This window comes from Cervus canadensis, chromosome 2 (genome assembly GCF_019320065.1).
Source record: "Cervus canadensis isolate Bull #8, Minnesota chromosome 2, ASM1932006v1, whole genome shotgun sequence".
Lineage (NCBI taxonomy): Eukaryota > Metazoa > Chordata > Mammalia > Artiodactyla > Cervidae > Cervus > Cervus canadensis.
The window spans coordinates 11,276,883-11,303,552 of NC_057387.1; the positions used below are offsets into that span (position 1 = coordinate 11,276,883).

General features: G+C 43.0%; 1 long non-coding RNA gene and 1 pseudogene across 1 annotated transcript; both read right to left on the reverse strand.

Annotated features, from left to right (window-relative positions):
- Positions 1 to 142: 142 nt before the first annotated feature.
- Positions 143 to 25,959, reverse strand: LOC122431431. Its single transcript, XR_006266501.1, has 2 exons — positions 25,724 to 25,959; positions 143 to 443 (listed from the first exon to the last, which is right to left on the reverse strand). It is a non-coding gene; the product is annotated as an uncharacterized LOC122431431 (long non-coding RNA).
- LOC122431421 lies at positions 19,630 to 20,790 on the reverse strand (annotated as a pseudogene).
- Positions 25,960 to 26,670: the final 711 nt, after the last annotated feature.

Genomic DNA, 26,670 nt, shown 5'->3' on the forward strand with positions numbered 1-26,670 from the left:
TTTATTGTGCTACAAATGTGAGGAGCTGAGGAAACCGTGATGCTTAAGAGAACCTAGAAGACCACACTGGAAACCCTTGTCTTATTAGTACAAGTTCATGCACCCAATGTACAGTGAGTCCAAAAAAACCTGAACTTTGGAGTTTAGAGAAGAGAAAGGTTTATTTCAGGGCCATGCAAGGAGATGCGTGGCTCACCCACTAAAAGGCCGCAAGCTCCCCTAAGCATTTTGGTAAAGCATATTTAAAATCCAGGTGAGGGAGGGAGGTTGCAGGGTATGCAGTCAGCTCAAACACAATTCTCTGACTGGCTGGAGGTGCGGTAAAAGGATGGTGTCACAGGGGCTAACATCATCAGTCCTTAGGCACCAGGAGGCCTGGGCCTGTGCGCTCATGGTCATCACGTAGTTAACATCTTCCATTTGTTGGGGTGTGGAAGTCACATCTGTAAAGCAATTCAAGAAATGTGCATCAAATAAAGTTTTCTAGGTACTTCAGAGAAGAGCTAAAGCAGAGGCTGTGGGGGGAAGGCCTGTCCTGGGAAGGCCCCACAGGGTCCTGTTGGGTTACAGTTCCAACACCAAGTCTAACTTGTTCCGGCTGTGTCAACTTGGACAAGGCTCTTCACATCCTTGAATCCCAATTTCCTCATCTAAAAAGCAGGGACAATTAATGTCTCCTCACAGAGTTGTGATGCTTCTTTGGTTTCACCATAATGGTGCATGTATTTGGTTTATTATCATCAACTACACAAAAGTACCTAACATGCCCACAGCCAAGTTCCTGCTTCCTGCCCCTCCCCAGACCCACCCTATGCCAGTTTTCTCATCTCAATCAATGTCACTTTGGTTCTTATAAAAACAAAAAACTTTGGAATCACCATTTGACATATTTCTTTTTTCCAGCCCATCAGGAAACCCATCCATTTAACCTTTAAATATATATCCAACATCTTACCACTTCTCACCACCACCAATACAACTACTCTGGTCCATATTACATTTCTCTTTTACACTGGGACTGTTGCAGTAGTCGCTTCACTGGTCTCTCCCTGCCTCAGTTTTGCAACCTATACTTCTTAATTTAGCCAGGAAGAGCCTTTTAAAGAATGTCAGATCACAGTGCCTATCTGCTCAGAACTCTCCAAGGGCTCTGATTTCACTCAGAGTAGAATCCAGAGCCTGAACCCTACAAGAGCCTGAAGGATCTGGTCCCCTGCCATATTTCTCTGGCTCAAATTCTTTTCTTTTCCTTCTTTTTCCCTTAATTTGTGCATTGGGTTTAAAAAAAAAAAAAATTACTTATTTGGCTGCACCAGGTCCTAGTTGTAGCATGTGAGATCAATTCTCTGACTAGGGATCAAACCTGGACTCCCTACATTGGAAGCACAAAGTCTTAGCCACTGGACCACCCTTGCTCAACTTCCTTCCTCTTTTCTCTTCACTCACTTGACAATAGTCACACGTGGGTCTCATTGTTGTTCCACAAAACCACTAATCAAATTCTCACTTCAAGACGTTTGGCACTGTTTCTCACTGCCTGGAATGCTCATCCCCCTGTTAGAAAACCGAATGCAGTAAATATGAAATTTAATTGACTTTATTCAATGGTTCATGAATCATGCAGCATCCAATCTAGAAAACAGAAAGGTACTCCAAGGAGTTGTACAAAATGGAAGGTTTCTACAGACAGAAAAAAGGGAGGATGAGGAAATTATTGGCAAAAGAAAAAACTGCTTCAGTTCAGTTCCCTCCCCTCTTTTGCGGGGAGGGAAGGTCAGTAGTCTTTTTATGCAGATTACTTCATGTCAACTTACAGAAAAATGCACAACATGAGAATTGTGAGTTTCAGTTTTATTCAAGATCTTACTGATGATGATAACCAAAAGCTAGGGAGACAGTATCTCAGTGGCTCTGAAGAAATTGCTCCCAAAAGGGAGGAGAGGAGACAGTATATACATGTATACATGATTTTTGACTGGGCTTCCCAGGTACCTCAAGTGGTAAAGAATCTGCCTGCCAATGAAGGAGACATGAGTTAGATTCCTGGGTTAGGAACACCCTGGAAGTGGAAATGGCAACTCACTCCAGTATTCTTGCCTGGGAAATCCCGTGGACAGAGAAGTCTGACGGGCTACAGTCCACAGGGTTGCAAAAGAGTGGGACACGACTTTGTGCACACACACACATGATTTTTGACTAGAGAATATGTGTAGTCAGTCAGGCATCTTGGTAACAGACAAAATCTAGGCACAAAGACCAGCTATCCAAAATTAGCAATTCTAATATTTTTTCTATGTATATGTCAATGAAAATTCAATTTACCATCAGGTTAAGAAGAAAAGAAGAAATCTTATTCAAGCCAAACTGAGGATCATAGCCTGGAAGACAGATGCTCAGAAGTTCTGAGGAACTGTTCCACCCATTAGAAGTCAAAGGCATGGTCATATACATTTTTGTGCACCAAAATGACATTCAGATATTTACATAATATATACAGTCCAGGTAAGTGCATACAGAGCAAGTAGTAAGTCACTCCAACTCCCTCCAACAAAGTTGGGAAATAATGTTATTCTTTTAAGTGCTTACATCGCTAGCATCAGAGAGGGGAAAAATGATCTTTGCTGTTGAGCAGGCACTCTCATCTTGGAAGAGGCCTGGTTAACGTGTAAGGCAGGTGCTCAGTGCACTTTAGAGAGGAAGGGAGCAGACACAAACACACACAGAGAGGATTTTATGTTCGAATTTTCTTGCCCTGCCTTAAAATACCGATTTTATTTCATCATACTGGAAAATGCAAGAATCTGGGTTCACTAAAATTCTTTCTAGAATATACATCTATCTAAGGAGGCTGCTTGTCCAAAGCACAGAGGACCTCATTCTGTTATTGTCTTAATTTCCTCTCAAAGGAAATCCCAGGGTTTCCTTTGAGAGGAAATTAAGACACTGCACTGTTGGTCAGTGACTTAACAGGGTTACGACTAAATCCTTGTAGAATTGGTGGTGAGCAACATTCTTTGCTATTCTTTGTTCATACTCACCAGTATTGATCAGGAAATTTCAGATTATATTTAAAGGTAGCATACCTGGTAAAGGTTGAAGCTGCAATTAAGTCTTGGTTTGCTGCCATGAGAACAAAGGACTTCGTTTGAGGTCTACTGTTTCTTTAACACCCCAGATATCAGCATTATTAACATCACATTACTTGAAGTGCCATCTCCTTCCTGCCACTCCTCCTCTCTGTAGGTTTTTCTCCCTACACTGCTTTATTTTTCTTCATAATATGTATAATTAGCTGATGCCATGTTATATATTTACTTACTTAGCTGTTCATTGTCTGCCACTCAGCATAAGAATGTAAGCAAGCAACTTGAGTTCATGAAATTTGCTAAGTTCACTCTTGTTCACCTAGCATCCAGAACATTACAAAGCATGTTTCAAGCAGTCAGTAAAATATTTGTTGGAATAACTTATTGAATGAAATGTTAGATTTTTTTTTCCCTTGACCAGTCATAAATAATAGTTAAAGGCTGAAAATAAAGGCTTTCACTTTGTGAAATGTGAAATAAGATAGAGCCACTTATGTCAAGGGATTTTAAAATGCAGCCAAGAGGTCATTAAGGTGGTGAACGTTATGCACATTCTCAGAAGGTAGGAGGAACTATAAACTTTTGAACTGAGCCAAACCACAAATATTCCAAGGACTCTGCAAGAACACCTGCAACTTGTCACACAAATGAAATTTTACCTCCCTATAGTGATAATCTTGGCAAGCAATCATGTTTAAACAAGACTAACTTTGCCTCCAACTCTTGTAAGGCAAATTTTCCTTTTCGGCCTTTAAAATCCTCTGGCTTTTATTCCTCAGCAGGACACTGTTTGGGTTGCTACCTGAATCTATGTGTTCTGAATTGCAATTCTTTGTTCCCAAATACATGTTCTCTGCTTGATTATTGCCTCCCATCTTTATTTGGGTTCACAACTTTAATTAAGTGTGAAAAATTAACAAACAGATTCTTCAATTAAATAGAGTCAGGAGACCAGAAGGGGAAGCTTTCAGGCCCCTCAAGGATAACAAGAGTCCCACAGGAAGAGGAAAGATTCCCTCTTTTTTCCTGGCAAGGACTCAACCAATGAAAAGCCATTGACTCTATTTACTTTGGCTCTCCCAACTTTCTGTTCCCTCTATAAAAGCATTCTCTTTCCCTACCTGCCCATGGGTTACAGACTCCAAACTGCATTTCTCTGCTGATCCCAAATAAACACATTTCACCAGAGAAATATCTGGCAGTCTACTCTTTTACATGTGAGCACATTTAATTGTGTCTAACACTTTGCAGCCCCATGAACTGTACCCTGCCAGGCTCCTCTGTCCACAGGATTTCCAGGTAAGAATATTGGGGTGGATTTCCATTTCCTTCACCAAGGGATCTTCCCAACCCAGGTATTGAATCCATATTTCCTGCATTGGCAAGTAGATTCTTTACCACTGAACCACCTTCAATTCCCTCTGACTCTAGCTCCAGGTAATTAGTAACGGAACTTAACTGAACTGTAGGCCACCTTGCTGGTAACAGAGCTGGAGGTGTTGGAAAGACATCATGTTTTGATCAATATGAGAGAAAAACCACACATATGCATTGTAATATAATGTATTATTGAATGCAAGAAAGGCATGGTCATGAGGGTAAATGCTTACATAAATTTGAGGGATTTGGGTATAGTTTCCAGACCTAGCCAATGATTCTTGGAAGATATCTATGTCCTAACCCTAAGAATGTGTGATTATTTTAGGTTACATGGCAAAGAGGAATTAAAGTTGCAGATAAAATTAAAGTTGCTAATCAGCTCAGTTCAGTTCAGGCTCCTCTGTCCATGCAAGAATACTGGAGTGGGTTGCCGTACCCTGTCCAGGGGATCTTCCCGACCCAAGGATCTAACCTAAAGTCTCATGTCTCCTGCATCGGCAAGTGGATTTTTTACCACTAGTGACACCTGGGAAGCCCTCAGAAGTCTAAAATGTGTCATCTGATGGATGCTGTGGTAGATCTGCTTTAGAGAATGAGTTAATAGTATCTCCTATTAAAGTCTCATTTCAGCCAAGCTTTTAGAAAACTTGCAGTTGGAGAACTTCTAGATCTGCTTATTATGTCCTTCAAAGCATGATGTGGGCTTTATTGTACTTCTCTTAAAAAGAAATGGTTAATGAGAGCTGAAGTTTAGCAGTTGAAAGTGAACAGGATAATTGAAAGTTAACCAGACATCATTTTGGTTTTCTTACTTTGTTCTGAATTCTTCAGAAGAGAAATGCTGGATTTTCCTAATAACCAATATTTGAGACATATTATTCTTTAATTTTTTTCTCAGGTCTAGTTGCAGAATATTTTGTAGCATACTGAAATAGTATGAGAAAGTTCAGTAAATGCTGCACAGCATCCAAACTGAAAAAAAATCAGCAACAGGAAGATAGTGAACAATAGAGAAGGCTTCTCAACAAGAAAATTGTGTCAGTAATTTCCCCTAAGATGTTCTTGTCCAGAAGAAACGTTCTCAGAGGAATAGGTTGTGAATATGCAGTGACTTTGGGCACCCCAGGTGGCACTAGTGGTAAAGAACCTTCCTGCCAAAGTTGGAGATGAAGAAGATGTGGGTTCCATTCCTGGCTCAGAAAGATTCCCTGGAGGAGGGCATGGCAACCCACTCCAGTATTCTTGCCTGGAGAATTCCATGGATGAAGTAGCCTGACTGGCTACAGTCCACGGGGTCACAAAGAGTCGGACACTACTGACACAATGCAGGCTGCATGCATACATGAGGTGAGCTTGGGAAGAACTTCATTGGGCATGCTGTCCTTGGAGAATGTACTAGAAGAGAAATCCCGTGTGTGTGTGTGTGTGTGTGTGTGCAAGCAAGCACACACCCAGTGTGGTAGTGCTTCCTTCAGAGCTTTCATTTCATCCAGCACTAGAGTTCTCATTAGTGGAAAAGCCTTAAGTGTACTGAGTTTGAGAAAAAGTGTTGCCACATTCCACCTTGGTAAGTACTGGAGAGACCTGTACTCTAAAAACAGAGACAGTTTTCATTTGAGTCTCAGATCTCACAATCTCTGATTGTGTATCAGAGAACACTTTTTTTTTTGCCATCTTTCAGGGAGAAGGCAACCTGGCAGAAACACTAAAAAAAAGTACTGAAGAGAAAAAACACTTTCTCAGGCCATTGAGAAGAATAATTGCAAATTCTCTGCTGATATCAGCTAGTTTACAAAAAAAAGGGGGGAGGGATGGGGGTCCGTTTGGCCAGGACTCTAGGTGTTGGTTCTGTTTGAGCTAAAGAAATTGGTCAACCATGGAAATCCCTGTCAGTATCTCCTCCCCACATACCCTTACCACTGTTACTCACTCAGCTTCCACTACTTGGCCAAAACATCAGCCTTGTCACTTTTTCAGAGTTACACTCCCCTTTCCTTCTTTTCTTTCTTTTGGCCATGCCCATAGCATGTGGGACCAGGGGTCGATCCTCCACAGCGGAAGCATGGAGTCTTAAACACCAGACAACCAGGAAAGTCCCCTGCTCTCCTTTCCGAGTTCTCATATCTGCATGGACTATATTTGTGATTGTAATACCATGACCTCCACTTGCTTCAACCTCTAGTTGTTTTACCCAACTCTTTGATGAGCTGGACTTCCCTGGTGAATCAGATGGTAAAGAATCTATATGCAATACAGGAGACCTGGATTCCATCCCTGGGTAGGGAGGATCCCTTGGAGAAGGGAATGGCTACCCACTCCAGTATTCTTGCCTGGAGAATTCCATGGACAGGGGAGCCTGGTTGGCTACAGTCCATGGGGTCACAATCAGACACAACTGAGTGACCAACACATTTGATCAGCTCCTTTGTTCTCTTGTCTTGGGTTCAGGAGCTAGAATTTAGATTCTTTATCACTATGTATAATGTTCCTCACTATGCATTTCATTTTCACTTGAAATCAAATCCTTTATGACTATACAGTGGAAGTGAGAAATAGATTTAAGGGACTAGATCTGACAGACAGAGTGCCTGAGAAACTATGGATGGAGGTCCATGACATTGTACACAAGACAGGAATCAAGACCATCCCCAAGAAAAAGAAATGCAAACAAGCAAAATGGCTGTCTGAGGAGGCCTTGCAAATAGCATGAAAAGAAGGGAAGCAAAAAGCAAAGGAGAAAAGGAAAGATATACCCATTTGAATGCAGAGTTCCAAAGAATAGCAAGAAGAGATAAGAAAGCCTTCCTCAGTGATCAGTACAAAGAAATAGAGGAAAACAATAGAATGGGAAAGACTAGAGATCTCTTCAAGAAAATTCGAGATACAAAGGGAACATTTTATGCAAAGATGGGCTCAATAAAGGACAGAAATGGTAGAAACCTAAGAGAAGCAGAAGATATTAAGAAGAGGTGGCAAGAATACACAGAACTATACAAAAAAGTTTTTCACGACCCAGATAATCATGATGGTATGATCACTCACCTAGAGCCAGACATCCTGGAATGTGAAGTCAAGTGGGCCTTAGGAAGCATCGCTACAAACAAAGCTAGTGGAGGTGATGGAATTCCAGTTGGGCTATTTCAAATCCTGAAAGATGATGCTGTTAAAGTGCTGCACTCAATATGCCAGCAAATTTGGAAAACTCAGCAGTGGCCACAGGACTGGAAAGGTTCAGTTTTCATTCCAACCCCAAAGAAAGGCAATCCCAAAGAATGCTCAAACTACTGCACAATTGCACTCATCTCACACGCTAGTAAAGTAATGCTCAACATTCTCCAAGCCAGGCTTCAGCAATACGTGAACCATGAACTTCCAGATGTTCAAGCTCATTTTAGAAAAGGCAGAGGAAGCAGAGATCAAATTGCCAACATCCATTGGATCATCAAAAAAGCAAGAGAGTTCCAGAAAAACATCTATTTCTGCTTTATTGACTACGCCAAAGCCTTTGAATGTGTGGATCACAATAAACTGTGGAAAATTCTGAAAGAGATGGGAATGCCAGACCACCTGACCTGCCTCTTCAGAAACCTGTATGCAGGTCAGGAAGCAACAGTTAGAACTGGACATGGAACAACAGATTGGTTCCAAATAGGAAAAGGAGTATGTCAAGTCTGTATATTGTCACCCTGATTATTTAACTTATATGCAGAGTACATCACGAGAAATGCTGGGTTGGAGGAAACACAAGCTGGAATCAAGATTGCCGGGAGAAATATCAATAACCTCAGATATGCAGATGACACCACCCTTATGGCAGAAACTGAAGAAGAACTAAAGAGCCTCTTGATGAAAGTGAAAGAGGAGAGTGAAAATGTTGGCTTAAAGTTTAACATTCAGAAAACTAAGATCATGGCATCCGGTCCCATCACTTTGTTAGATAGTTAGAATAGAAAACAGGAGTCCAAAATGGCGATGGCTAAAAGACAAGGAAGGGAAAAGTCCATGAAAATAGAATAAACGAAGGACAAAGGAAGGTCCGAGGACCGGAGTGAAGACCTCAGGCAGAACAAACAGCACTCCTGGCTAGCCCAATTTGCACAGGGCAGGCCCAGGTGGAGGAAAAAAACATAAAAGGAGGAGCCAAAGCACCTCCCCCCGCCTCCCACCCCGCGTGCGTGAGCTCTTTCTCTCTCTCCCGCCCACTGGCGCGCTCCTCCACTCTCTTCTATTCACACCTTTGGGTTGGCATGCCCTCACGCTTCAAGGATGGATCCTCCTGCTATCTTCTAAATAAAATAGAGCTGTAACACTGATTTCTCTAAGAGCTTTAACACAGTTTGTCCAAGACCCAAGAACTGTGACATGCAGAGGGCTTTAATGTCCATCGCTCCAAATCTTTGTTGTGATGAGACAGAACCGAAGAGCATACACTCGCCTGACAACTTCATGGCAAATAGATGAGGAAACAGTTGAAACAGTGAGAGACTTTCTTTTTCTGGGCTCCAAAATCACTGCAGATGGTGATTGCAGCCATGAAATTAAAAGACGCTTACTCCTTGGAAGAAAAGTTACGACCAACCTAGACAGCATATTAGAAAGCAGAGGCATTACTTTGCCAACAAAGGTCCTTCTAGTCAAGGCTATGGTTTTTCCAGTGGTCATGTATGGATGTGAGAGTTGGACTATAAAGAAAGCTGAGCACCAAAGAATTGATGCTTTTGAACTGTGGTGTTGGAGAAGACTCTTGAGAGTCCCTTGGATCTCCTTGCAAGGAGATCGAACCAGTCCATCCTAAAGGAGATCAGTCTTGGGTGTTCACTGGTAGGACTGATTTTGAAGCTGAAACTCCAATACGTTGGCCACCTGATGCAAAGAGCTGACTCGTTAGAAAAGACCCTGATGCTGGGAAAGATTGAAGGCAGGAGGAGAAGGGGATGAAAGAGGATGAGATGGTTGGATGGCATCACCAACTCACTTAAGCCTTGCTGACTCCCTCCTACTGGGAATTCCCTGAGGTTATGCACTATCTTCCCAGGTGACTCATAAATCTAATTGAAGAAAAGTTCCCTGGGAAAAGACACTACAGTAGAAGAGAAAACAAGAACAATTTTACTACAAAGGGGAGATGGTGCTTCTTGAAGTGCTGTTGTTCAGTCTGACTCTTTGGGACCCCATGGACTACAGTATGGCAGGCCTCCCTGTCCTTCACCATCTCCCGAAGCTTGCTCAAACTCATGTCCATTGAGTCAAAGATAAAATCTAATCATCTCATCCTCTGCTGCTCCTTTCTCCTCTTGCCTTCAATCTTCCCTAGCATCAGGGTCTTTTTCCAGTGAGTCAGCTCTTCACATAAAATGGCCAAAGTATCGGAGCCTCAGCTTCAGCATCAGCCCTTCCAATGAATATTCAGGGTTGATTTCCTTGAGGAATGACTGGTTTGATCACCGTGTTTTTGAAAGGTTGTTGCTGACCCACGAGAAGACGCCGGGATTCTTGGCCTCCGGAAGAGAAGAATTCAGTCCGCGGCCAGAGACAAGGCTTGATCGCTCAGAGCTTTTGTGCAATAGAGTTTTATTAAAGTATAAAAGGGATAGAGAAAGCTTCTGACATAAACATCAGAAGGGGGCAGAAAGAGTACCTCCTTGCTAGTGTTAGCAATGGAGTTATATACCTTTTAATTAGTTACTACAATGAATCAAAAGAATGTCTCATTTGTGAAAATTTTACCAGACCTACTCCCACAAATTACATTTTAGGATAACAAGATTAGAATTTAACAATAGAAAGATCCTCCAGACCCACTCCCATAATGTACATTTGAAGATATCAGAATTAGTAAGAAGGTTTTCAGGAAGGGGAAACTGTCCTCCATCTGGATACATTGTTGCTGTATAAACCCTAGTACAGAGTTTAAACTGAGTTGTGTAATTGACTAAGACTCCTGGGTGTTCATTGGAAGGGCTGATGCTGAAGCTGAAACTCCAATACTTTGGCCACCTCATGCGAAGAGTTGACTCATTGGAAAAGACCCTGATGATGGGAGGGATTGGGGGCAGGAGGAGAAGGGGACGACAGAGGATGAGATGGCTGGATGGCATCACCAACTCGATGGACATGAGTTTGAGTAAACTCCAGGAGTTGGTGATGGACAGGGAGGCCTGGCATGCTGCGATTCATGGGGTCGCAGAGTCGGACATGACTGAGTGACTGAACTGACTGAAGGAATGTAGAGGGAAAAAAACGTCTGTCCTTTTCTCCTCCTTGAGAATTCCAGACCCGTATCTCCACTTTGAGAGCCCCAGACCCCTTTCTCCTCCTCAGGTACCCTGAACTTCTTATCAATCTGCCTAGGAATTGAGTCTCTCACTTTCCAAGGGACTCTCAACACTCTTCTCCAGCACCACAATTTGAAAGCATCAATTCAACAGCACTCAGCTTTCTTTATGGTACAACCCTCACATTCATGCGTGACTACTGGAAAAACCATAGCTTTGACTATACGGAACTTTGTTGGCAAAGCACTGTCTCTGCTTTTTAATATGCTATCTAGGTTGATCATAGCTTTCATTCCAAGGAGCAAGCATCTTTTAATTTCATGGCTGCAATCACCATCTGAAGTGATTTTGGAGCCCTTAAACTCTGTCACTATTTCCATTGTTTCCCCGTCTATTTGAGTTGAAGTGATGGGACTGGATGCCAAGATTTTAGTTTTTTGAATGTTGAGTTTTAAGCAGCTTTTTCACACTCCTCTTTCACTTTCATCAAGAGCCTCTTTAGTTCTTCTTTGCTTTCTGCCATAAGGGTGGTGTCATCTGCATATCTGATGTTATTGATATTTATCTGGGCAATCTTGATTCCAGTTTGTGCTTCATCATTTTGCATGATGTACTCTACATATAAGTTAAATAATCACTAACCTTAAAGTAATGAGATTATCCCGGATTATCCAGATGGGCCCAGTGTAATCACAAGAATGCTTAAAAGTAAGAGGAAGGCAGGACGCAGACAGGAGGCTGCACAAGGACTCGGCCCACCACTGCTGGCTCCAGAGCTGGAAGGAGCAGTCATGAGCCAAGACATGAGACAGCCTTTAGATGCTGAAAAGGAAACTCTCCCTCTAGAAGGTACACGACACTGATGACATCTTCCTGGATTTTACCCAGTGAAACTCATTTCAGACTTCTGACCTCTCAATCTACAGGTTGATACAATTTGGTATTTTGAGCCACTCAATCTGTGCCTACCTGCAACACTGCCTCATATTGTCTATTCCTGAAATTTATAGCCCTTTCAAAGTCATGAACCCAACTCAAGCCTCATAGTTTGGTAGTGCATTAAAATAGACCTTCAACACCTTCACCTTTGTTGTTTTTCAGTCGCTCAGTGGTGTCTGGCTCTTTGCAACCTCATGGACTGCAGCATGCCAGACTTTCCTGTCCTTCACCATCTCCTGGAGTTTGCTCAAACTCATGTCCATTGAGTTGGTGATAACATCCAATCATCTCATCCTCTGTCATCCCTTTCTCCTCCTGCCTTCAATCTTTCCCAGCATCAGGGCCTTTTCTAATTAGTCGTCTCTTCACATCAGGTGGCCAAAGTATTGGAGCTTCTGCTTCAGCATCAGTCCTTTCAGTGAATATGCAGGGTTGATTTTCTTTAGGATTGACTGGTTTGATCTCCTTGCTGTTCAAGGGACTCAAAAGAGTCTTCTCCAACATCACAGTTTGAAGGCATCAATTCTGCGGCCCTCAGCCTTTTTTATTGTCCAGCTCTCACATCCGTACATGACCACTGAAAAAACCTAGCTTTGACTATATGGACCTTTGTAAGCAAAGTCCTGAACCACTTACACTGCCTCTTTTCCCACTGCAAGACTCCAACTTTCTCTGGATCTGCATTATTCAATATGGTGGATTATCTCCGTGATATATGACCAGTTGAACTGAGATGTGTTGTAAGTATAAAATATATATGAGACTTCAAAAATTTAAATATACAAAATAAGATAAAAATCTCCCTCCAATTTTTAAAATATTGATAGCACACTGAAAGGTTCATATTTTGGATACATTGATTCAAATATGTTAAAACTAATTGTATCTGGTTCTTTTCACCTTTTAAACATGACTATTAGAAACTGTTCAATTCCATGTGTGGCTTCCTCTTCACTTTCATTAGACAGTGCTGTTCTGGACCCATTCTAACTTGTAAATTTGGGATTAATCACACCATGTGCACCCTCACTTCCCCTCAGGCCTGATGTAATAATGCATTTCTTCCTTCTTTGACTGCTGTTGTCTATTATGGGCCTGATTTTTAGGCTTGGTTGGCCCTCCCATAAACCATGCAATGACGGGCACAGAAAACCTAACTATAGGCAACAATCCTGCTTCAGGGCCATTGTTCTCATCTTACTCAGATTTTCTTACTCATAGTACGGTCTCACAATTCTGGCAACCCTGTTCTACTAGTTTCACTCGGTATTAAGAGAGTCAATTCCTAGGCAGGTTGATAAGAAGTTTGAGGGTCCCCAAGGAGAGAGGAACAATAAAAAAGGCTGAGGGTCATAGAATTGATGCCTTCAAACTGTGATGTTGGAGAAGACTCTTTTGAGTCCCTTGAACAGCAAGGAGATCAAACCAGTCAATCCTAAAGAAAATCAACCCTGCATATTCACTGAAAGGACTGATGCTGAAGCAGAAGCTCCAATACTTTGGCCACCTGATGTGAAGAGACGACTAATTAGAAAAGGCCCTGATGCTGGGAAAGATTGAAGGCAGGAGGAGAAAGGGATGACAGAGGATGAGATGATTGGATGTTATCACCAACTCAATGGACATGAGTTTGAGCAAACTCCAGGAGATGGTGAAGGACAGGAAAGTCTGGCATGCTGCAGTCCATGAGGTTGCAAAGAGCCAGACACCACTGAGCGACTGAAAAACAACAAAGGTGAAGGTGTTGAAGGTCTATTTTAATGCACTACCAAACTATGAGGCTTGAGTTGGGTTCATGACTTTGAAAGGGCTATAAATTTCAGGAATAGACAATATGAGGCAGTGTTGCAGGTAGGCACAGATTGAGTGGCTCAAAATACCAAATTGTATCAACCTGTAGATTGAGAGGTCAGAAGTCTGAAATGAGTTTCACTGGGTAAAATCCAGGAAGGTGTCATCAGGGTCGTGTACCTTCTAGAGGGAGAGTTTCCTTTTCAGCATCTAAAGGCTGTCTCATGTCTTGGCTCATGACTGCTCCTTCCAGCTCTGGAGCCAGCAGTGGTGGGCCGAGTCCTTGTGCAGCCTCCTGTCTGCGTCCTGCCTTCCTCTTACTTTTAAGCATTCTTGTGATTACACTGGGCCCATCTGGATAATCCGGGATAATCTCATTACTTTAAGGTTAGTGATTATTTAACTTATACGTAGAGTACATCATGCAAAATGATGAAGCACAAACTGGAATCAAGATTGCCCAGATAAATATCAATAACATCAGATATGCAGATGACACCACCCTTATGGCAGAAAGTGAAGAGGAACTAAAAAGCCTCTTGATGAAAGTGAAAGAGGAGTGTGAAAAAGCTGCTTAAAACTCAACATTCAAAAAACTAAGATCATGGCATCTGGTCCCATCACTTCATGGCAGGTAGATGGGGAAACAGTGGAAACAGTGACAGACTATAAGGGTTACAAAATCACTGCAGATGGAGATTGCAGCCATGAAATTAAAGATGCTTGCTCCTTAGAAGAAAAGCTATGACAAACCTAGATAGCATATTAAGAAGCAGAGACAGTGCTTTTCCAACAAAGGTCCATCTAGTCAAGGCTATGGTTTTTCCAGTAGTCATGTATGGATATGAGAGTTGGACCATAAAGAAGGTTGAGTGCCAAAGAATTGATGCTTTTGACCTGTGGTGTTAGAGAAGAGTCTTGAGAGTCCCTTGGACAGCAAGGAGATAAAACCAGTCAATCCTAAAGGAAATAACCCTGAATATTCATTGGAAGGACTGATGCTGAAGCTGAACCTCTGATACTTTGGCCACTTGATGTGAAGAGCTGAATCACTGGAAAAAGACCCTGATGCTGGGAAAGATTGAGGGCAGGAGAAGGGGGCAACAGAGGATGAGATGGTTGGATGGCATCACCGACTCAATGGACACAAGTTTGAGCAAGCTCCAGGAGATGGCGAAGGACAGGGAAGCCTGCCACATTGCAGTCCATGGGGTCCCAAAGAGTCAGACATGACTGAGAGACTGAACAACAATCAAGAAGCACCATCTCCCCTTTGTAGTAAAATTGTTCTTGCTTTCTCTTCTACTGTAATGTCTTTTCCCAGGAACTCTTTCTTCAGTTAGATTTATGAGTCACCTGGGAAGATAGTGTGTAACTTCAGGGAATTCCTAGTAGGAGGGAGTCAGCAAGGTTAAACCCCAGTTACAAAAGAGCGAGAGGTGACTTCAACTTTAACTAATCCAATCCTTTCATTTTTAAATGAAAATGAAAGGCATAGAGGGGAACACGATACATAGCAATAAAGAATCTAAATTCTAGTTCCTGAATCCAAGATGAGAGAACAAAGAAGCTGATCAAAAGCGTTAGTCACTAAATTGTGTCCAACTCTTTGTGATAGCACAGACTGTAGCCCACCAGGCTCCTCTGTCCATGGAATTCTCCAGGCAAGAATACTGGAGTGGGTAGTCATTTCCTTCTCCAAGGGATCCTCCCTACCCAGGTCTCCTGCACTGCAGATGGATTCTCTACCATCTGACTCACCAGGGAAGCCCAGTTGATTAAAAGTGAAAGTCGCTCAGTCGTGTCCGACTCTTTGCGACCCCATGGACTATACAGTTCTTGGAATTCTCCAGGCCAGAATACTGGAGTGGTTATCTTTTCCCTTTTCTAGGGATTCTTCCCAAACCAGGGATCGAATCCAGGCCTCCCACATTGCAGGCAGATTCTTTACCAGCAGAGCCACAAAGGAAGCCCAAGAATACTGGAGCATAAAGAGATCAGTAAACAAACTAGAGGTTGAAGCAAGCGGAGGTCATGGTAATGCAATTACAAATATAGTCCACACAGATATAAGAACACAGAAAGGAGAGCATGGGATTTTCCTGGTGGCCCAGTGGTTAAGACTCCTTGCTTCCACTGCAGGGGATGGATCCCTGGTCCCACATGCTATGGGCATGGCCAAAAGAAACAGAGGAGAGTGTAACTGTGAAAAAGTGACAGGCCTGATGTTGGGCCAAGTAACGGAAGCTGAGTAACAGTGGTCACGGTATGTGGGCAGGAGATACTGACTGAGGGATCTCCATGGCTGATCATTTTCTTCAGCTCAGGTAGAACCTAGAGTCCTGGTTCAAACAGATCCCACCCCATTTTTTTGGTAAACTAACCGACATCAGCAGACAATTTGCAATTATCCTTCTCAATGGCCTAAGAAAGTACTTTCTCTCTTCAGTACTTTTTTCAGTGTTTCTGCCATGCTGCCTTCTCCCTGAAAGATGGCAGGGGGAAAAAAAAAAAGGTGTTCTCTGATACACAATGAGATCTGAGACTCAAATGGAAACTGTCCCTGTTTTTACAGGACAGGTCTCTCCAGTACTCACTGAGGGTGTGATGCAGTGAAACATTTTCTCAAACTCAGTACATTTATAGGCTTTTTCACTAATGAGAACTCTAGTGCTGGATGAAATGAAAGCTCTGAAGGAAGCACTGCCACACTGATGCACATACACACACACACACATACACATGGAATTTCTCCTCGAGTACATTCTCTAAGGACAGCATGCCAACTGAAGCTCTTCTCAAACTCACCACCTGTGTGCGTACATGCTAAGTCGCTTCAGTTGTGACCCCATGGACTGTAGCTTGTCAGGCTCCTCTGTCCATGGGATTCTCCAGGCGAGAATACTGGAGTGAGTTGCCATGCCCTCTTCCAGGGGATCTTTCTGACACAAGGATCAAACTCACATCTCTTACATCTCCTGCTTTGGCAGGAGGGTTCTTTACCACTAGAGCCCAAAGTGAAGTGAGTGAAAGTTGCTCAGTCGTGTCCAGCTCTTTGCGACTCCACGGACTGTAGGCCACCAGGCTCCTCTGTCCATGGAATTCTCCAGACCAGAACACTAGAGTAGGTTGTCAGGCCCTCCTCCAGGGAATCTTCTCAACACAGGGATCAAACCCAGGTCTCCTGAACTGCAGTTAGATTCTTTACCATCTGAGCCACCAGGGAAGCCCTGGGAAGCCCAAACTCACTGCATATTCACACCTATTCCCCTGAGAATGTTTCTTCAGGACAAAAATAAATTAGGGGAAATTACTGACACATTTTTGTTGGTGAGAAGACTTCTTTATCGTTCACTATCTTCCTGTTGCTGAATATTTTCCAGTTTGGATGCTGTGCATCATTTATTGACTTTTATTGTACTGTTTCAGTACACTTGGACACCCTGGAAATATTCTACAACTATAAGCCTGAGAAAAAAAATAAAAAATAACATGCCTCAAATATTGGTTATTAGGAGAATGCAACATTTCTCTTCTGAAGAATTCAGAACAAAGGAAGAAAACCAAAATGATGTCTGGTCAACTTTCTTTTATATATATGCAAGAACGTTTTATTTTAATTATAGTAATTCCCCAAGTGAGTGAATTTTTTGGAATCAAATAGTTACATGTCATCTGGTAGATCAAGTTGCAATTATCTACAGACTGTCCAAGATCAACCTTCTCAACCATCTTTAAATGACAGTAAACTGTGTACCAAATTAAAAAGAGTAACACATAAATTTATGCTTACAAACATGTTTGCACATATCCCAGGGTCATATGCATTTACCATGAAGAACTAGATGATGTTCAAAGTCATTCTAATGATTCATTTGTGTATTAGACTGCTAGGGCTGCAATAACAAAATACCACATATTGGGTGGCTTAAACAAATGACATTTATTTTCTTACTATTCTGGAGTCTAGAAGTCAAGCAAGATTAAGGTGCTGGCAGAATGGGTTTCTAGAGAGACCTCTCATCCTGGCTTGCAGATGGCTGCCTTCTTGCTGTATCCTTGAGCAGCCTTTTCTCTGTGTGTGTGCCTCTCTGGTGTCACTTCCTCTTCTAAAGGGAATATCATTCATATTTGATTAAGACCCAACACTTAACAACCTCCCTTAACCAAAATTACCTCTTTAAAAGCCCTGTCTCAAAACAAAGTCCCATTGGGTGAAGGGACTTCAACATATGAATTGGATGTGGGGTGGAGTACAAAAATTCAGTTTCTCTGCTTTGGGGGAGGTAAAAAAAATACAGAGGAATTTAGGCCTCATTTCAAGTCTCACTGTATTTCTGGAGAATATTGCTAAAAAGATGTGAGGGGCCTGCTATTTAATCCCTGAATATAGGAGTGGTGGTGGGTTTAACTGAGTATTGTTTTGGGGAAAAAGAGAACTCACCAAGATACAGGGAAAGTGAAAATCACTCAATCGTGTCTGACACTTTGTGACCCCATGGACTATACAGTTCATGGAATTCTCCAGGCCAGAATACTGGAGTGGGTAACTGTTCCCTTCTCCAGGGGATCTTCCCAACCCAGGCATCAAACCCAGGTCTCCTGCATTACAGGAAGATTCTTTACCAGCTGAGTCACCAGGGAAGCCCAAGAATACTGGAGTGGGTAGCCTATCCCTTCTCCAGTGGATCTTCCCAATCCAGGAATCGAACTGAGGTCTCCTGCATTGCAGGAGGATTCTTTACCAGCTGAGTTACCAGGGAATCCCCTGAGAGTAAATCAGGGTCTGCTCTAGAGATAATATGAAAGATTGCTAAGATTTTTATTTACTTTCTTAGGGCAGCTCTAGGGAACTTTGTATGATATACATGAGAATCTTAATTATTGAATCCTATAGGCTATACAAAGTTTACTAGGAAGACAAGTCATTATAACATGGAAATACCCACTAAAAACTAACCAGTTGAAACATTAGTAAACACTCACGGCTCACTTTCTATTTAATTATTGTTGTTCAGTCGTCAAGTCATGTCCGACTCTTTGCAACCCATAGACTGCAATGCTCCAGGCTTCCCTGTCTTTCACTGTCTCTGGGAGTTTGCTCCTGGGGCTGGCTCATGCAGGCTCTCAGAAATGGTATACATGTGCCTTTCCAACTCCACATTCAGTGACATCACATTTGGTCACTTGGAATAGACCACAGTGGAGAATCTATACGAGGCAATTGGGAAACACTATAAACCAGATCTCTTTGTTTTTCTGAGAACTGGGTGTTCAAGATTTACCAGCAAATCATTGAATTGATTCATGGCCTTTGAATCAATATCACTGCTGAGTCATTTGTTACCTATTGTTCAAAATAAAAATTCAGTGTAAACAAAAGGCAGTATGAAACTCAATATCCTGCAAAGGATGCTAGATTGTATGACATTGTTGAAAGTGGTGCTGTGCTAATATCCATGCCATACACATTTGTTGTTGTTTAGTCACTAAGTTGTGTCTGACTCTTCTGCAACACTGTGGACTGTAGCCTGCCAGACTCCTCCATCCACGGGATTTCCTAGGCAAGAACACTAGAGTGGGTTGCCGTTTCCTTCTCCATGGTCAACATTCAACTATCCATTATCACCGTCTACTTTTAACTGTTAACCTTCAGCTCTCATTAACCATTTCTTTTTAAGAGAAGCACAATAAAGCACACATCATGCTTTGAAGGACATAGTAAGCAGATTCCAGAAATTCTACAAACACAAGTTTTTTAAAAAGCTTGGCTGAAGTGAGACTTTAATATGAAATATTATTAACTCATTCTCTAAAGCAGATCTACCAGAGCATCCATCAAATGACACATTTTAGACTTCTGAGGGCTTCCCTGGTGGCTCAGATAGTAAAGAATCTGTCTGCAATGCAGGAGACCTGGGTTCAATCCCTGGGTTGGATTGAACCCCTGGAGGAGGGCATGTCAACCCCCTCCAATATTCCTGCCTGGACAATTCCATGGACAGAGAAGCCTGGCAGGCTACAGTCATGGAGTCGCAAAGAGTCGGACACCACTGAGTGATTAAGCACAGACTTCTGAAGGGCTTCCCAGGTGGTGCTAGTGGTAAAGAATCCACTTGCCAATGCAGGAGACATAAGAGACATAGGTTCAATCCCTGGATGGGGAAGATCCCCTGGAGAGGGTACGGCAACCCACTCATACTCTTGCCTGGACAGCGGAGCCTGGCGGCCTACGGTTCATAGGATCACAAAGAGTCGGACATGACTGAAGCGACTTGGCACACAGACTTCTCAAATCTTTTTCTCGCATTTTGTTTTCCTTTTGGGGTGTGAGGGGAGGGTAGCATACCAAATTACTTCATTTGAAGGAATGGTATTAAGGAAAGAACTTAAGCAGGTATAACCCAAACACAGACGCACTGCCTTAATGACCAAGGAAGTCATCCCTGTGACCACGGGAAGTCAGCCTAAGGCTTAGCTCTCATCATCACAGTTTCCCAGGATGTGCTTGTCAAAGAGACACTCTGCCATGCCAGACTCGGGGGACCCCCGTCTTGCACAGATAGGTTGCATGGTCACCCAGTTCTTTGAAGGATTTCACCTGCTCATTCAGGTAATGAGTCCCAGTGAAGTCACACAAATGGGGGTCATTTCTGTCAGTGGCCAGTTTGTGCAGTTCCAGTAGTGACCGATTCACAGTTTTTTCCAAATGTAGCACACATTCCATTGCATTCCACCCACTCTCCCAGTCATCAAGGTCTAGTTCCTTAATATCCTAAGGGAAGATTCGGCCACTTTACTGGTTCTGCAGCTTCATTCGTTTCTCAGCAAGTTCCATCTCATCACAGGATTGGTGAAGAAAGTACTTGGCAAAGTTCTTCAAAGCCACATCATCACAGTCAAAATAGTATGACACAGACATAGCAGGCAGACAGCTCCAGATTGATGGGGTAGTTGATGGCATCCTCCGAGTCCTGGCAGTAGTCCAGGCAGCATCTGCAAGAGGATGTGGTCATCCTGACAGGTGGCTGACAGGCTGAGGTGGGGGCCTGGGGTGGGTAGAGGGCTCTGGGTGGGTGGTGGTGAGGGCTGACTCTGAGCAGCTGGCCAAGGCAAAGGACGAGCACCAGGTTCTGTCCAAGCACTGCCGAAGCAGGAAATTGTGGTGATTCTCCAAAAACATTGCCTCTCTCGTGGTTTTTCAAAACAAAAGTAAATGACTAAGTTAAAGGTGCCATGCTCAGTCATTCAGTCATGTCTCACTCTTTGAGGCCGCATGGATTGTAGCCCATCAGGCTCATTTTTCCACGGAGCTTACCAGGCAAGAATACTGGAATGGGTTGCCATTTCCTTCTCTAAAAGTTTCCATCAGTTCAGTTCAGTTCAGTTGCTCAGTTGTATCAGACTCTTTGCAACCCCATGGACTGCAGCACGCCAGGCCTCCCTGTCCATCACCAACTCCCAGAGCTTACTCAAACTCATGCCCATAGAGTCAATGATGCCATGCAATCATCTCATCCTCTGTCTTCCCCTCCTCTGCCCGCCTTCAATCTTTCCCAGCATCAGGATCTTTTCAAATGAGTCAGTTCTTCGAATCAGGTGGCCAAAGTATTGGAGTTTCAGCTTCAGCATCAGTCTTTCCAATGGATATTCAGGACTGATTTTCTTTAGGATGGCCTAGTTGGATCTCCTTGCTGTCCAAGGGACTCTTGAGACCCTTCTCCAACACCACAGTTCAAAAGCATCAGTTCTTTGGTGCTCAGTTTTCTTTATAGTCCAACTTTCATGTCCATACATGACCACTGGAAAAACCATAGTTTTGAGTTGATGGACCTTTGTTGGCAAAGTAATGCCTCTGCTTTTTAATATGTTGTCTAGGTTGGTCATAACTTTTCTTCCAAGGAGTAAGCGTCTTTTAATTTCATGTCTGCAGTCACCATCTGCAGTGATTTTGGAGCCCAAAAAAATAGTCTGTCACTGTTTCCATTGTTTCCCCATCTATTTGCCATGAAGTGATGGGACTAGATGTCATGATCTTAGTTTTCTGAATGTTGAGCTTTAAGCCAACTTTTTCACTCTCTTCTTTCACTTTCATCAAGAGGCTCTTTAGTTCTTCTTCGCTTTCTGCCATAAGTGTGGTATCATCTGCATATCTGAGGTTATTGATATTTCTCCAAGCAATCTTGATTCCAGCTTGTGCTTCATCCAGTCCAGCATTTCTCATGATGTACTCTGCATATAAGTTAAATAAGCAGGGTGACAATATACAGCCTTAACGTACTCCTCTCCCAATTTGGAACCAGTCTGTTGTTCCATGTTCAGTTCTAACTGTTGCTTCTTGACCTGCATACAGATTTCTCAGGAGGCAGGTCAGGTTTCCATACTAAGAATCAAAACAAAAACCACCTTAAAGTTGAAGAGATTAATTTAATTTACCATACTCAAAGTTAGTTTGTTTTGTGGGTTTTAAACTGGAAGTGCATAAAAATCAAGTGTAAGTAGTTTGAAAGTTTAATCTTTCCAGTGTTGTTCTGCTTAACAAATCTATTCTTCTTTCCTACTGTCACCACCTGACCTTAAGTAGATATACACTATCCACTTTTAACTCTTTAACAGAGCAAGACTGAGTGGGCTACAGCCTACTCACACATTAATATTCTCCTTCTTTGTTTCTCCTTGTCTCTCTCAGATACACACAGACACAGTCATTCATCACTCACTCAGGTCAGGTCTACTGTCCTTATAGCCAAGAGTCAGCATCTTAAACCTGTAGAAACAAGAGATGGGCAGAGATGTAAAGAAATCTACAGAGAGATAAACAAGTTGAGTGCATTGAGCATGGTACCAGAGGCTGGGGATACAAAGGCAAGTACAATTAGATTTTACTGAAAAGGAAATGGGCTCAATGAGTCGTATGACTGGACAAAAGACAGTTGGCCAACAAGAAGCAGAGCTGGAATTCAAACTAGACCTGACTGAATCCAAAGCCTGGACTCTTAAAAACCATGCAGACAGCCCTTCAAATGACCACCTTCAAAGGACCTACAATCTAGTAGGTAAAAGAGACTGATTAATACTGAAATGTGTTTTGTTTTGAGGGAAGGAGTGGGGCAGAGGGAAGGAAACTCACCTATTCTGAATAGGAGAGGAGAGTTGCTAAAGCTTCTTGGAAGATGGCTGGTTCCTCTAAGTTGTGGAAGACTAGTGACTATAGTAAGGTAAGATTAAGGAAAAGGGCATTCTGGGCAAAAAGAACAACACAGAGAAAAATCAAATAGGGAACTGCAAATTTCACATTTCTGAGTCATCGTTCAGGAAGACGACTGAGGAAGATAAAGATATTGAGGTAGGGTACTTCCTTGGTGGTCCAGTGGTTAAGATTCTGTGCTCCCAATGCAGGGAGCCCAGCTCCAATCCCTGGTCAAGGAACTAGATCCCATGTGCCACAGCTAAAGATCCTGCATGCTAGGACTAACACCTGGTGCAGCCAAATAAACAAACAAATATAAATAAATAATTTAAAAGAAAAAAATGATGCTGAGGTAAAAAGGAGTCAGCGTAGGGAGAGGGGAGAAGGGGATGCCTGGAATGCCAACTAAGGAGTTGCCAATTGAAGGGTTTTAAGCGGGAGACACTGTGAGATATGTGGTTGATGACAGGCACACTGGTGGAAACGAACTGGATGCCCTGCAAAAGAAGTGAGACTGGCAGCCAGGAGGTCAGATAGAAGTAAAGCAACATCTCCTTTTGTGTGGTCCCTGACTGGTCAGGTTCATCCTACAGAAGGACACAGTGGGGAGCGGTCACAGAATAACAGGGCAGCACGAGGCCAGCTCGAAACTATGAGAAAAGGGACAAATGCTTCTACATACCAAACACCCCACAGATGACCTGGCTCTTCAGACTTCAGACTTTTCTGCTCAGCTACAATTTAATGAAAGATCCGTAGACTATTCTATAGTCTCTACACTGCAGACTATCCAACATTAAGGACTATATCTTATTTGTATCCGTAGATCCGTCAGTATTCACTGTACACACAGTGACTTATACATAAGGGCTCTGCTCATGCTTTTTAAAAAATCCTTTCACTTTACAAATGAGCACTTTCTATACACCATGTTCTAGGGACTGAGGAAACAGATTAGAACCATACTCTCATGGAGCTTTTCTTCTAGTTTGAGAAATGGACAGTAAACAAATACATAATATTTTCAAGAAGTGATACTACTTAACATAGGGACAGAGTGATGAAGGCTCTAATTTTTCTTATAAAGGCTCTAGCTTAGATAAGGTGATCAGAGAAGGTCTCTCTGATAAGATGAATATTTGAGTAAAGCCCATAATAAAGGTACCTGAAACAGTATTCCAGGCAAGAGAGTGCACAGGGTGTTTATGAAACAGCAAGAAAGCCAGGGTAGCTACAGCAGAGGGACCATAAGGACAAGGGTAAGGTGATGAGATTAGAGAGGTGACTGGGGATCCAATCATGTAGAGACTTGGATATGAATTTCTTTAGGTATAATCGAAGACAAAATTTCACTTCTTCATGGTGAGTCCCATTCTCAAGAAACACAAAGGAAGTAGGATTAGTTGTAGAAAATCTTAGAGGTAAATCTACTGCTCAAAGGCATTGCAAAGCATTCTTAAACGAAGTAAGCATGATAATTAGATTATTTATTACTTGGAAACCTATCCACCACCACCCTACACTAAGAATCTTATTGCCTCCAATAAGACAATTTAGAATAGATTGGGCCAGGGCGGGGGCAGGGTGGGGGGGGGTAGATTTCTGAAATAACAATTCAAAAATATCTTTCAAAAAGGTAATATTCCTGTTCTAGCCAAGGTAATATTCCTGTTCTATCCTAGTTAATCCACTAAAGTGTGCTTTTTTAAAAAAAGGCCAAGGCTTATCTTCACCAGTCATGCAGGGTTCTACTTCTCATCACACATCAAGGGTCGTTCCTGACTACTGTTTCCATAACATTAACCTTCCAAACCTCAGATTCCTCCAATCACTCAATAGGCAGCATAAGAATTACATCAATTGTGAATTACATCCCATGATTCTGGCACAAGGGGTATAAGAGATCTGCAATTGATTCTACTACAAGCAGTGTATATAAATACTGAGATTGCCCTGGAATGAGATGACAGTTAATAGATATTTCTCACACAAAGATGAAGGTCAGGCATTCCGTGTTACTAAATACCCTATGAGCATGACTTTCCCTGCAACACTTTCTGCTGTCAAAGTGGCTAAACAGCAAAATACAAAAGAAACAGCTTGGGTCTGAACAAGGGGAGAAGGGAGTTTGAGAATGGAAAGAAGAGCATGGAACAGAAGGAGATGTGAAAAGAGAAGGTACTTTGGAGTGAACTGAAGGAGGGACGAGAATGAAAAGAGAAACACACAGGGAGGTAGGACGCACACTGATACCACCCTGCACTGTTCTTTACCTGTGTGTCTGTGCCCTCCTGGGTTGGATCCCCCAGTATCTAGGTGGTTTCTGGTGGTGCATTCCCAGCACGCAGCCAGCCCACTGAGCCCTGCTCACACTCAGCACTAAACTGTTTGTGGAGGTACGAGAATGAAAGGATTGCTCTCTCTTCCCCCTCTTTCACCATATATCTTCCTGACTTCTATAAAACCTAGTTCTGCTATTTATTCTTTTGTTTCTATTCAGCTTTTTTTTTAATTTTTTCCCATTTCCCTCTCTGTCCTGTAAGTCAACCCACGTGTGCGCCCTCTGTCGTATTACCAAATTGTGGCAGCCAGAGCCAAACTGATGGGACCAAAGGGGAATCGTCTATGACCAAGGCTGCCCGCCAGACTTAGGCAGAGACTACACAGAAATGACATCAGAAAAAAAGGCAATTTCAATGATCATAAGAGAAACACAAAAGAAGTGAGCTGCAAGGCTGCTGAAGGGGAAGGCTCAGATCTTCTCGTGCCTACAAACATTTGCTGTGACAGCCTTTTATTGGAGCCGTTGATATGCCTCATGGGTTAAGGGCAGCGTGTTAACAGAGGCTCTGTCTAGGACAGAAACAAGAAAAGGTACTCACGGGAAAGAGAAGGACAGAGAAGAATTCCAGGGCCTGGATGTGCGGGAGATAGACGAGAGGAGGAACTCAAGACCAGCTTGGAATTGTAGGGATAATCTGTAGGTGACTGGGGCTTATAAAGTAATCTCATGTATGGGATGAAGTGAAAGTCCCTGAAGGGGAGACAGAGTGAGGCCTCACCCGAAGGAGAAATAGCAGAACGAAGACACATCCCTGCAGCTACTCCACACCTGATTCCCCCGTGCGAGGCGCTTCCCTGACCAGCTTGGACCCACTGGCTTCCAAGATTCCTCGCTGCAAGCTGGACCGCGGAGCCCTGAACTACAATACCCATAGTGCCCCACGCGCAGGCTAAGTGAACCGCCCTCTTCTGATCCCCACTAGCCAATAGGTTTCGCCATCTTCCTCTGCCCCTGGAAATACCACGGGAGGAGTCGGTGCTTCCGGCCCCGTGTTCTCTTTGGCCCTCAGGGAATCCTGAGGCTTACGGAGAAGCCGTAATGCAGCGGTCCTAGGTGTAATGACGGGATCGTCCATGGCATGGGTTCGCTAACAGAACGTAGGCTGTTTAGGCTAACGGATAGCACCAAACCTCTGCTTTTAGGCCCCTTCCCCACCTCTTCCGGGGCGGACCTCGGACCTTCAACACTTGCGCACTGCCCTTCCTCCTCCCCTGTGATGGGGTGAGCCTAGGACCTTAGCACATGCGCCCTTCTCCACATTCTCTGGGACTGGCGTCGGACTTGCAACATTGGTACCCCTAGACAACGACCTGACAGGCTGTTTGGGGTCTCTGGTTGTTTCTGTTGCTATGCTCAGAACATTGTATTTTGGGTAATGCTGCCTTTTTTTTTTTTTTTTTTTTAACTTTCTCTTGTTTAACATCGGGACGCAGCAATGAAGTGTTATTGAAAAATCCCTAAAGCTGGATTTGAAATATGCACTTTGTACCACACCAGCTGTGGGGTATTGGGCAGGTCATTTATTCGCGCTGCTGGCAGGGCTGTATGCAAACTACTGGTGCCCACAGCCCTCCAGGTCCCCGTAGGACTGTAGTTTCCAGGCCACTGGAAACTTATAAGGGCAGTGCACCAGAAAACCAAGTGCTGAGCATTGGTGGAGCATCG